This window comes from Electrona antarctica (genome assembly GCF_951216825.1).
Source record: "Electrona antarctica genome assembly, chromosome: 11".
Classification (NCBI taxonomy): Eukaryota; Metazoa; Chordata; class Actinopteri; order Myctophiformes; family Myctophidae; genus Electrona; species Electrona antarctica.
This window is the reverse complement of record NC_136792.1, coordinates 20,475,190-20,488,583: the sequence shown is the minus strand read 5'-3', so window position 1 is coordinate 20,488,583 and position 13,394 is coordinate 20,475,190.

The window sequence follows — 13,394 nt, the reverse complement described above, 5'->3', positions numbered from 1 at the left end:
CCCCCATGACACACAGAAGACACAGGACACAAGTGTGTCTTGCGTGTGTCTTAGGTGTGAATGAGGCCTAAACGAACTGACCAAAGCTGATCCCCCAATGATAGTTAAGATGGATCACCCAGACTGCTTTCATGTAGCAGATGAGATTGTTATATAAAAGTTATTTATTTCCAAATAACCCACTGCTTGCCATGGCTTTGTTGCAATTGTACCATAACTAGAAGCTTGTGTGCCTGCGGCACGCTCATGTCTAACATCACTTGTCCGTGTTGTTTCTCCGTGAATATTGTGTGTGAGACACACATACTAAAGGCATACATTTTGAACAAAAGCACACAGCCAGAGGCACCACCGGGTCTGACGTGATCTGTGGTCACCACCAAGGATGCTGAACACACCACTTGAAGTGCATATGTGGGGGGCTGGGGGGCGCTCCCGAGTCCCCACCCAAACCGGTTGAACATGAATGGACTAGTCTGCATCGAGGGTGCTTTGAATTTACCAAGGGTGCTCCAGAGCAACCCCTAGATCGGCACCTCTGCACACAGCGATGTGTCTTTGGCCACTGACCGTGTTTTTTTCCATGCTCACCGCAATCGCTCCATTGCATCACGTAAAGGGAAACTGCAAAAGCTGGCCCCACTTTGGGAAACTAAAGCTGCGGTTGTAAACGCAGAGGTAAAGTCAGTGACGTATTAACCTCACGTCACCAGGCTTTCCACCTCGGAGGAAAGCCTGGTCTGTGTTACAAAATTTCCGTGTGAACCGGTCTGGAACGGATGATATCGCTACGTCATGTTGTATTGTAGTATTGTTTTGTAGTCATCAGGCAGGAACAATCAATCGGAACTTCCTTTTCCCTCAAACCGGAAGAATAACAAGAAAAGAAGAGAAAATCGGTTTGAGGGGAAAGGAAGTTCATGATGACTGATGACTACAAAACAATACTATAACATGACGTAGCGATATCATCCGCTCCCAACCGGATCATAAACCCAAAAAGGAATGCTGCCCAGGCTAGTGACGTATCACGGCCACAACACACAGGCAAAGCGGCATACGTGACGGTCTAGAATTTACAGTTTAGCAGACGAGATTAATCCAAAGTGATTTACAGTAAGCAATAACAAAACATGGTAATACTTCAAATTCATAAAAATAGTCTTCAAGAATTATACGTAAGCTAAGAACCTAACAGTGGAATAGAATGAAACTATGCGTATACACTATACACTATGTTTACATCAAATCAGTAGCGGAAGGTTCTTATAAGGGCAGTGGGTGCCCCCCAGCCACGCCTGTACTGTACTGCAGTGCAACATTTATACTCTCTACCTGGCAGCAGAACAAAAGCCACCTTATTAGCATTTGAATACCTGTTCGCCCACACCCCCATGCAGTGGCCCAAGCACCCCACCCCCCGTAAAGGTGTGTGACTATGTGACAAAATTACCAGGGGGAGGGGAGCTTCAGCCTTCATATCAGTGGGTGCTATTTGGCTTACTATTGTGACAGTGGGTGCTTGAGCATAACATTTATTTACATAGGATGAGCCTTTGCATACGCCTGTAAAGTCGTCGAGGCTAGGGCAAGTGCTACGGCAAGTGCTACGGGCTAAGATGGAGTCTGAAGAGTTGGGTTTTCAGACTACGGCGGAAGATTGGGAGTGCGTCTGCAGTTCTGATTGCAATGGGAAGTGCATTCCATAGTTTTGGAGCCAGAAGGGAGTAGAGTTTAGGCCGTGTGCATGGACGGTTGTCCCAGCGTTTATAATGAATATACTTCCAGCTTTGCTGCGTTTGCTGATCTGAGTGCGCGGGACGGTTTGTAGGGTCCGATCAGACTTGCGAGATATGGGGGTGCCATACCTTTGGTTGCTTTGAAGGCCAGCATCAGAGTTTTGTACTCTGGCTACGGTGACAAATGTCATGTGTGACGAGTATCCGACATATGCTAATAAGGCGACAAACCAACACAGTGATGCGTCAACACATTGCAACCGGACACTCACATAGAATGGAAATGTGATTCATGGAAGCACAAAGTGGCCCAGGTGTCTTAATATATATATTGGGAGTAGGCACAGTGCTGCTGTGCTGTCCTCTGGAAACAACATAATAACATGCATCCGGATTAAATAAAACATTTTGTTCACTGCTGATATCAATTTCATTGTTTTTAAAATTGAGTGGAAGCTTCACCGTGTGAGTGTTGCATTTGTGTTTGTTTCTTGCAGATTTAAAAATCACACCCGTGTGAACTGAGTGGTGTAAGGTCTGTCTGACGTAATGAAATCATGTCTGACGTAATGAAATCACACCCGGGTGTGATTTCATTACCTGGCTTTGTTTGTGCAGAAAAAATGAGCATGGTTGCTATGTTCACCCTGTTCACCCGGGTGTGATTTCATTACGTCATTACAACAGGGTGAACATAGCAACCATGCTCATTTTTTCTGCACAAAAAAGCCAGTTGTAGGAGTGGTTTACACCACTCAAAAATGGAGCTGTAACAAATGCCATTTGGCTTTGAACTAGAGTGACTTTTGATTCTATGAGTCTCATTTTTATGAGTGTAAAAGTAGAGAGTAGTTCCTTATTTGGGGTAGTGAGTCCACAGTTCAAGTCAGGGGCAGCACCGGTACTAAATATGTCCAACCTTGATTACATCCAGCAAGGCCAGTCAAGAAGACTACACTGCTATTAATAATGACATAGTACATATGTGATAACAAGTGTTATATTTACCGGTCAACATTTTATTTCAAATGTTCTGGCCTCAAACAATGAGTAGAAGCAGGGTATCAAATTCAAAATGCATGAATGAATAAAAAACACTTAGTCACGTAGTCAAGGAAAACATCTGGTCTTTGCTATTGTTGACCAAGTGCCATATTTTGGGGGGATTGTTTACACTCTTGATAGTGATGATGGACTGTCAAAATAACCCAAAGTTTGAGTTAAGACATTACAAACAAAAGGCTTGTTTTTGGCCTTTATTTCACATCATGAATGAAACAACACAAGAAACAAGCAGTTAGGAATCCTTCCAAATTCTGCAGAGAAATAGCCAGGTGAATTTAAATTGTTTCATTGTTTGCTGATTTTATCTTAATTGTATTCTTCAGTAAGTATAACCCAACTTAATTAGAGGTGTGCACAGTTGTGTCTGGATGTGTTTTGCAGTCCAAGAATGATTGTTGTTTTCAGCACCCTGTGGTGGACAGATTTACAAATCAAATAACACACACACACAGCATATTTTTTAGAAATAGATTTAATTGCTTTCATAACATTAGCACCAGTGCTAATAGTTTGTCTTCCTAAAATTAGTTTTCTTCCGCTCTGAGTCTGACGCTGCAGCAGCTCTGTGGCATGCAGGGCAGCGGTGGCCGAACGGATTGCGGAGCGGTCTTGATACCGGAAGGTCGCCAGTTCGAATCAGCGGTCCGACACGTTAAAATTACCACCGCTGAAGTGCCCTTGAACAAGGCATTGAACCACTACGATGAAATGTTCTATGAGCAGGGCCTGGCTGGAAACAAGTTCTTGAGCTTAGCCCAGATACCCTGGGTAAATATAGTAATCATTTCATCATCATTTCAAGTGCTCTTGCAGACAGCTTGAGGATCCAATGTAGTCGTCTGTTTTTTTCAGATGTGCTTTTTGATACTTTTTGAGCTCCAAATGCAGAGACTTGCTTTATCAATGTTTTACCAAATTGAAGTACCGTCTACCAAACTAGTGTGAGCCAAACAAAGGAGTTGGTTAGAAGAGCCATGCAGACATCAACTCATCCATTGATTGGCTCTGGGCTGGTTGCAATGTTTCCATCATCATTAAAAGATATGGGTCACCCCACCATCTCTATAGTGACCCCATGCCACCTCAATAGCCATTCACACACAGTACACAGTCAGAATTGCCCACATAGTGCGAGCAAGGGCTGGATGCAGGCCGGGCTTGTGACAATTAATGTTGGATATCTGCTGTATGTTGTGAGTCATGTCTCCTGCTGTTCCCTGCCTTGCCTTGTACTGTCTGAAAGGTGCTGTATTTTTGAAGTTTTTCTGTTTTTCTTTGGATTTATTTTATTGTCTCTGTTTTTGTTATGTATTTTTGTTTTCTTGCAGTCACATTTATGTTTGATTTCTGTTTCATTGTTCATGTTTCATTTTTTGAAATAAAAACAAAGTTTAAAAAAAAAGAAGAATTGCCCACATACATATTACTGCCTAAATGACACACACCATATAAAAAACTGATATTCATGAGCTTATGCTCAGAGGATCCAGGCCTGACGCACAAACAGGAATATACTGCATATAGTGGAAGGAAGGCACTGGAGCAGTCTCAAACAATTCAAGCCTTTTATTCACAGGGTGCAGGTAAAAGAGTAAGCCTACTGGAATACTGCAGGAACACTGCATACTCTGCACCTAAACTACAACAGAAGAACGCAACACATTTCAATTTTTCACTTGATTACTTAATCCTCTTCATTCCCTACAGCTGCAATAAGCTCCTTCCTCTGATTTTTATCCTTTGCGAGGTGCTGTGCCTCACACCAAGAGAGGTGAATTCATCCGTCACAGTTCTGCATGTCTAGGATTAGTGTTATGGTGCTTTTTCCACTAGTCATATGACTCATATGTCATATCACAGCGCGCCCTTTCCAGGACTTAGCAGAAAACTGTTTTATAACAATTTAACGCGGTTCGGCAAGTCATGTCTAAAGGCTCCCATGTGTTCTTTTGCCTGGTGGGGTGTATACCTGTGCCTTCAGCTTATGGGATCTATACTATGCCAATGACAACGCTCCTGTCCGTTCTGCATATGGGATGGATGGTGGTATAATCACCAGCAGCAATCAATATTTGTTCTTCTAATTTGACTTTATTATTACACTGAGCAATGTAGTCCTTTATCAACCAGCGACTCTATGCAGATGCTGAAGATACATTTGTGATCATTGAGAGAATGGTATGGCTAGGCTGCTCCGAAGAGATGATTCACTTTTATGTGGAAAATGTCAAGGTCACAGCTAAGCTCAATGTCAAAATCAAGAACAGATTGGTGAATTGTCAGGAAACCTGGTGGAAATGAACCGTTGAAATGGAAGGTCAGGCACTTTTGTCTCGAATAGGTCAAAGGTCACTATCACAATCATGGCCAGAATTTGAATGTGCTTATTATTATTATAAAGGTGAGTTTGGCAAAAAGGGGGGGGGGGGGATGGGGGGGGGGTATATTGATGCAATTGAAACGATAAGTGTGTGTGTCACTAATATATCACTGAAATTGAATTGATAATCTGGGGGAATTAATGGGTTTCAACACACTGTATGAATTGAAATAATGTGGGATTAAATATGTGCAATGTTATATCACGGAAAGTTAACTGATAAGCTAGGGGTGGGGTGGGGGGGTTATTTTCTACTAGATACAACAATGCTGCATTTGTTTTGATACGATCGAGACGTACTACTATGCAAGACCTTTCTTTCATAGCTGTCATCAGGGTTGAGGTAACCTGACTAGTCAGGTTAGGGTTGAGGGCCCTCTAGCACAAGCAGGGAATAGAGGTTATCCCTTAGTTAGGAGGTTGGGCAGTGGAAGGGTTCCACTGCTGGAACTCAGGTTTACATGTTTTTTGACCATTTACGTTATTATTATTGTGTGTGTATTTTCTGCCCACTCTTTCTTCCTTTTCTCCTGAAATGTACATACACTCTGAAGTGATATTGCCCTGTTGCCCCTGTTAAGTGTTGACTTGATGCCATATGTAGTCCATCTGAAGAAAGCGAGGACTATACAGAGACATTGGAGATGGAGTCACTTGGGGGGGAGGGAGGAGGGAGGGGTGAAAAAAAAATCCTGGGAATTGCACTTGTGTCCTATGTATAAATATAAATGCTGTCTATACTGTACTGCTTTTTCCAAATAAAATAAATATTATAAAAAAAAAAAAAAAGGTGAGTTTGGTTAACTGGTTAAACATTATGAAGAGCTTGCAATCAGGTTCAGGCAGATATCCTTAGTGGGTTATGTAACTGTGACAGGACACTATAAAAGGGCGACTGTGGCTCAAGAGGTAGAGCAGGTCGTCCAATGATCCTTGGGTCGGCGGTTCGAATCCCGGCTCCTCCTGGCTACATGTCGAAGCGTCCTTGGGCAAGACACTGAACCCCAAATTGCTCCCGATGTGCTGGTTGGTACCTTGCATGGCTTCCGCCGCAATCGGTGTGTGTGTGTGTGTGTGTGTGTGTGTGTGTGTGTGTGTGTGTGTGTGTGTGTGTGTGTGTGTGTGTGTGTGTGTGTGTGTGTGTGTGTGTGTGAATCTATGTAAAGCGCCTTGGATAAAGGCGCTCATATAAATGCACCATTTACCATTTTTACCATTTACCAGACAAATCTGGCTATGTCTATTTACAGTAAGCTGCTCATTCCATAGTTGTTCCCCTTGCTGTCACACACCATCGCCGCTGTTGGAATGCTTTCTTTGTTCCCACCATCTACCCAGCTCTGTCATTTCAGGAACAATAGGGGGTGGCCAAAATAAGTGTGTTTTTCAATGTTTGCTTTAAATTACATGCCCAAAATAGGGGTGCCATAGTTGAAAATGGCTGATGTAAAATGGTAAAATGGTAAATGGTGCATTTATATAGCGCCTTTATCCAAGGCGCTTTACATTCACACACACATTCATACACCGATGGCGGTAGAAACCATGCAAGGTACCAACCAGCACATCGGGAGCAATTTGGGGTTCAGTGTCTTGCTCAAGGACACTTCGACACTAACTCTGGGGGAGCCCAGGTTCGAACAGGCAACCTTGCAGTTACCATCCAGCCACTCTACCCCTGAGCCACCGCCGCCACCGCTGCCCCGCCCCGCCCCGCCGCCCCGTATGGTTGCAGATAAGAAAACATATCTATTTAACATGTGTCACATGTCACATGTATGGCCAGAAATGGATTGAGATCCACTCATTGAGATACAGTCAGTGTTGTGCAGAAAATATGCAGAAAATAACTGAATTTCAGGTCAAATGTGAACACTAGGGGGTGGCAATTGCCATCCCCTGAGACCCCAAATGATGCCCCAGCCAGCTCCACCTGTAGACTCCATTTTGTCTTGTGGGCTCTGTTTTCCCATCGCTGTTGTGATATATCTCCCTACTCTTATGGTTGTCTGCCGAGTAGGGAGTACACGTGTTTTGCGAGACTACTACCCATATTCTCACGCACGCACGCACGCACCCACGCACGCACACACACACACACACACACACACACACACACACACACACACGCACACGCACACACACACACACACACACACACACACACACACACACACACACACACACACACACACACTGTTTCAATATTGTAATAATACTTTACTACATGTTTTGTTTTTTGTTTTTACTTAAATTCAGCAAAATATTAAGTAGGCTAATCTGAAATGTCATTCCATGATATGCCATACACACATGGTTAGTGAAAATACTTGATCTACAGTATGGTTGTTAACATCATGCTCCCATTGCTCCACTATACTGCAGCCAGTTGGCCACTTACAGTATGTCTTCTTGATAGCGACCAAGGCACACAAGGCAAGGCACACAGTTTACATCAGCAAAGAAATTAGTATGAGTTAATGTGATCACTCAAAACTCATGTGTTTATATACAGTGACAAACAGCATAGGCATAATTAACTGGCTTTCATTTTCTTGTTTAATTTGTATATGAACTGTGGTGAATACTCACAATGAATCATGACGCGTTGAGTTTGTAGATTAGCAATCCTTGGCAAAGATATTTAGTCTAGAGGGAAAACCTGGGCTGCTCCGGGCAACCAAGTACAGGGTTAAAAACAAAACACACTTTCAAGACTGCTGATGAGTTAAACCTATGTTTAGTGAGTGAGTGGTATGGAGGTCAAAGTAATGAACTGTGAAATGACTGCGTATGGACCATTGCCCCAGAGTAGGTTACTTTGAGTTAGGTGCAATTGCCCAGACATCCTATTTCCAGTACAGTCTCTGTACAACATCATCAAGACAAATAGGTATGCCAAAGACTGTAAAAAAGAAATGGACGCTTTGGCTTACTATTGCTCAGTGGTGCAGAATGCTGAAAACATGGTCCCTTACTTATGGCAAACACTGTGCGCTTAATTATGTTATTTTTGTGCAAAAATAAGAAGCCTAGTGCACATATGTACTTTACTATATCTGCCCACTGTTTTGAACGCTCCCGAAATGTGCATTTTTTAATTAATATTATTTAATTTAAGAACCAGTAAAACGCCTGAGGGCGAAAAACGACCTCGCCCTGCATCTGCCCGGGTGACAGCAGACTGCTGGGCGAGCACTGGCGCTTTTGCATGGGGGGTCAGATCAACATATAGAATGAATTCTGTACTGGCCATATATGCAGCGTGTCTTGAGTGTACTGATAGTGTACTTGAGGGTTTGATGAGGTCAGATCAACATATGGAATGTCAGAACAGGCCAGCTCTATATATGGAGATCTAAGGGTGGCAGTGGGGGCAGTATCTTGAGTGTAAAGGGTTTGATGAGGGCCCAGGTAGGGCCTAGTTTTCACCGGCTGCCAGGCGCGGCTGCACTAATAACTTTGGGGCAGGCCCGTCTAGAGTTTGAATGGACAGGTATCAGTCAAAAGGGAGACAAGAGGAAGGATGGAGGGAGAAGGATCAACATATGGAATGTCAGAACAGGTTCTGACATATATCCATATATGGAGATTTAAGGGTTTGAGGTCTGAGGTCAGATGTAGAGTTGCTGGCCAATATTGATGACATCAGGGATCTCCAACTCCATATATGGGCTTAATTGCGACAGCATCAGGGATCTACATCACTGATGATGTCACATGATGTCACGAGACCTGGGCACCATATATGGTGGCTTTCCCCATGTATGGGGATTTTGAGTGATACACTGACTGACTGACTGACTGACTGACTGACTGACTGACTGACTGACGGACTGACTGACTGACTGACTGACTGACTGACGGACAAAAAAACGTACGATTCCATAGTAAATGCGACCTGCGGCAGTCGCAATAAATAAAATATATAGAAAATGAAAGGATGCAGAAACACATCAAAGTAGCATGGGTGTATACAAATGGATTATATAAAGATAAAGGAAATACTGTATAGCTAGGTCCTATAATTATTAAAATAGAAGATGCAAACAACAAACAAAATAAACGATTGTACATAATGGGATAACAATAACAAACAATTTCAAGAATAGAAAACAAGGAATGTAGCACAAAAGGGGAAGTGGCAGTGAGCATGGCATTGCAACATTTTGTGGACAAGCTGCCTCCTAACCACATTGTGTTAGTAATACAGTATATGTTGCAAGGAATTCTATTCATGATCCCTCTGTGACGGTTGTGGACTTTTCCTTTTAACCCATTCAGGCCTGACGTCGAAATTACTCTGCACACCTTTATCCATGTTGAATGTGTATTCACAGTGCTGTTTTGTTATTTATTTATTTTGCACACCAATATTAATGAGGTGCTAAAGGCCTAAGGCGATGAACAGAAAACAGAAACAGAAACGTTTCGACCTGTAAGGTCTTCTTCAGGGAATTCCCTGAAGAAGACCTTACAGGTCGAAATGTTGGTTTCTGTTAATAAACTTCCAGCATCGTGGCTATGAGTGTTTGGCCTTTTTCTTCATTTTCATTGTCTGACTTTTGCCTGCTGTTTCCTCTTCTTGGTACCAATTACACTGTAAGATGGTTATCCACCAAACAGCTGCCTGGGCAGACAGCCAAATGCTGCGTCAGCCTCAATGTTGCAGTGCACCTGGAGCATTTGGGGGGTTCAGTTCAGTGCCTTGCTCAATGGTACTTTGGCAGAGTTGTTGTTCACTATGGATGATGTAGTACCAACCAGCCACCTGTTTACAGCTGGAATATACAATCCTGTTTTTGCCGGGATCGAACTAGTAACCTTTGTGTCACTCTTTATCAATGCCACTGTCTCCCCAGACCCAGCCGTCATGAATCATGTCAGCAGAACATTACTGTTCAGTGAGAAATGACGTACTGTAGGCATGGGGCCATAGAGATCGTAATTACAACTTTTAGAGGGCAAAGATATAGTTATAAAAGACAAATAATAATATGGACAGACAGAGACAAGGAAAAGAGATCGAACAGAACTTACAGAAGAAATGAATGAAAAAAAGCTACCATGAAGTGGAGGGTGAGATGTTAATGGTGCTAAAGCATCAGAGACTGTTGCTGGTTGAACAGCTGCTTTTAGATACATGACAGGCTGTTTACTGACGCATGAGAGGGTCGGAGGGTGAGCAATAGGGAGCACTTCGGCCAGCCATCACAGCGCTGCTGAGGCTTTTAAGGGTCTGAATGAGTGTGGTTAGAGTCAAGGTAACTTCATTAGTGTCCCTAGACAGCAGTGAAAGCAGGTGCGGGGGAGGTAAGGGACTGCATAAGGAGGGAAAATGTTCTTTCCTACAAACAGAGATGGAGCTGCTGCCACCTGCCTTGGATGAGCAGTGTGCTGTGTAATTTTGAGAGGGAGAGAGAGAGAGAGAGAGAGCGAGAGAGAGAGAGAGAGAGAGAGTGTTTGTTTGTGTGTGTGTGTGTGTGTGTGTGTGTGTGTGTGTGTGTGTGTGTGTGTGCAGGCGTGCGCGCGCACGTGTGTGTGTGTGTGTGTGTGTGTGTGTGTGTGTGTGTGTGTGTGTGTGTGTGTGTGTGTGTGTGTGTGTGTGTGCCTACTTCATCGCTGCATCGCACTTTGAAGCTTTGGCAACAAGTTTACATGCAAAAATAATAATAATAATATATAAATAATATAATATAATGTTATTTTACAGGTCAGGTGCACACCTTTTTTTTACGAATACAAATTGATTGGAGCCCATACTGAACAGCTTGCATAGGACTAAACGCACAGACTGAAAGGCCTTCAGATTTTGAAGAGCTAGATACTACTGGTGAGAAACTTTAACTGTACATATGTTATTGTTCTTTTTTTCTGAGGTTGGTTCCCTGCCCTGGGCTCGTTTCCCCACTTCTTCTAAAAACATGTATTCATACCTACCACGCACGTACGTATTTTAAAAGGGCGGCTTTTTTGTAAAATCCAAGCCTACAATACCTTCAGATATTTAAAAACCAAAGTTAGTTTACCATGCAGTGAATAGCAACATGCATATTCACTGGGGCAACAAGTAAACAACATACTCAGTGTACATCTGGATGACATAACTAGCATCTATCTAAATAGGCAACAAGTACTCACAAATAAATAAGGTATTGTCTGACTCTTGTTGCCAGGTCTTGAGTTTTAGACAGCAGAGAGAGAGATGGAGAATGCCTTGCAGGCAGACCAGCAAGGAGGGAGTTATAGTATGCTAGGCCTAGGAGTTATAGTTGACTGAATTATATACTGGACAGATTCAAATCTAGTCAAGTTTTCTAAAGATAGGCAGAGTGATGCTGGACTACAATTCATATTGTGGGAGAGCTGAACAATCTCATGGATGACACAAGTTTCAGGAGGACCTTGTCTGAGATGTTGGGGTTAACGCATTTGATGAGGTATTTGATGAGGAATGATTAGTTCAACTTCTTACAAAAGCTGCTTCTGATGAAAACTTCAGTAGAGAGGGCGAGAATAAGAATAAAGGTTGAGTGAATAAAAAAAGGAAAGTGTGTTTGGCCACTTTTGTGCCAGTTTCTTTCAGCTGATCTGAGATGTGCTGATCTGAGAGTTTCAAATAATGAGGGAAGAGGAACATCGGGTTCTGTCGAGGGGTGAGGTGACAGAATGAATTTGGATGATTGGCGTGATGAGAGAGATGGAACATTAGAGAGTGTGCAAGCTCTAGAGAGCACCATGTTCTGGACATACCAACTCTGTGAGTAGGAGAAAGAGTCTGAAGGTATGAATAGTATTGAATACATGTTTTTAGTATTCAGAAATTTACATTTATTTATTCATGTATATTGGTTTATTTTGAATTATTGAACATCAGAATAAAAATATAAAATGTAGTTTAGCAACAATGATAATTTAAATAGCATATGGTCCCTAAGCTGGTAACAAAAACTATCAGTAGGCCTATACAAAATACTAGTAGAGAAATGAAATACATTGTACATGTCAGGTTAAATGTGACAATTCTGGTTTGCCATAATAAGCCATTGTTTGTTTCTGTCTCAGATAGACCTTCTGGCCTTATGAGTTGATATTTAGAGAACTCTCTGTGCACATTTAGCCAAAATGTGCATTTAAATGGTCTCACAGTCTCCTCTAGTGGTGGCCCTGGTGCCAACACCACTGTCAGGCTCTGTTTAATTAATTTAAAAGTGGTTGGTCAAGACGGTCAAGACCATGCAAAGCCAAGCAAAGCATATAACAAAAGTTCCAGAATGCTGCAATGATGAAAAGAGAGGTTATTATTACAGTATTGTTATTATTATTTTTATTATTAGACCGGGCATCAGCCGGTCTAGGAATGATGCAAGTCGGGTAACGAAAAATGATGAAAGTTGATGAAAGTTGGAAATGCATGCCCTGCACGCAGAGTGGAGAAATCACCCGTCAAGGGCTTCTGGCAGAAATACAGGGAGGGGCTGAGGATACAAATATAATATCCTCATGCCGAACAACTGACCGTGTTCTGACTTTTGACCTCTGACCTTTAGATCACCCATTTATTTGTTGATTTATTAACAGATTGGAGAATTAGTACATTTCAAGCACAACTCAATACAAAACTGTTAACTGTGGACGACACCATAAAGCATTACACTTGTTTACAATAGGGTCCAGGGTCAATTCATCATAATAGCTTGGCCATTTTTCTTTTAATTTCTAACCGTTTAAATTATGTTTAAACTGTTTTTATTTTTGCATAGTAGGCTACTGTATATTTGTATGACATTAAATGTTCTGATGAATAATTGAAAATGGAGGACCCCAATGGAAACAAGTGTAGGGCTTTGTTTTTATTTATTTATCCTAAGCAGACAGTATTGAACTGTGACATTGAACTGTGACATTGAACTTATTCTAAAAACTGTTAATAACGTTTTCAATCAGTCAGTCAATCAATCAATCAATAAATCAATAATTTGTGCAGGAGGATTATGTCAGGACTCTCACCAACTCTTGACTACTTCCCCCATAGACTTACAGTATATGACTTCACCACTAGACCGGAGGCACCACCTTGTGGCGCTAATTGGCATTGTAGCCCTAAAAGCAAAAGTTGGAGGGTTGTGCAATTACAGTAAGGACTAAGGAACCATATAAAGGAAGTACGCGCGTCTCTTCTCTACCACTGTCAATAACCTGTTACTACA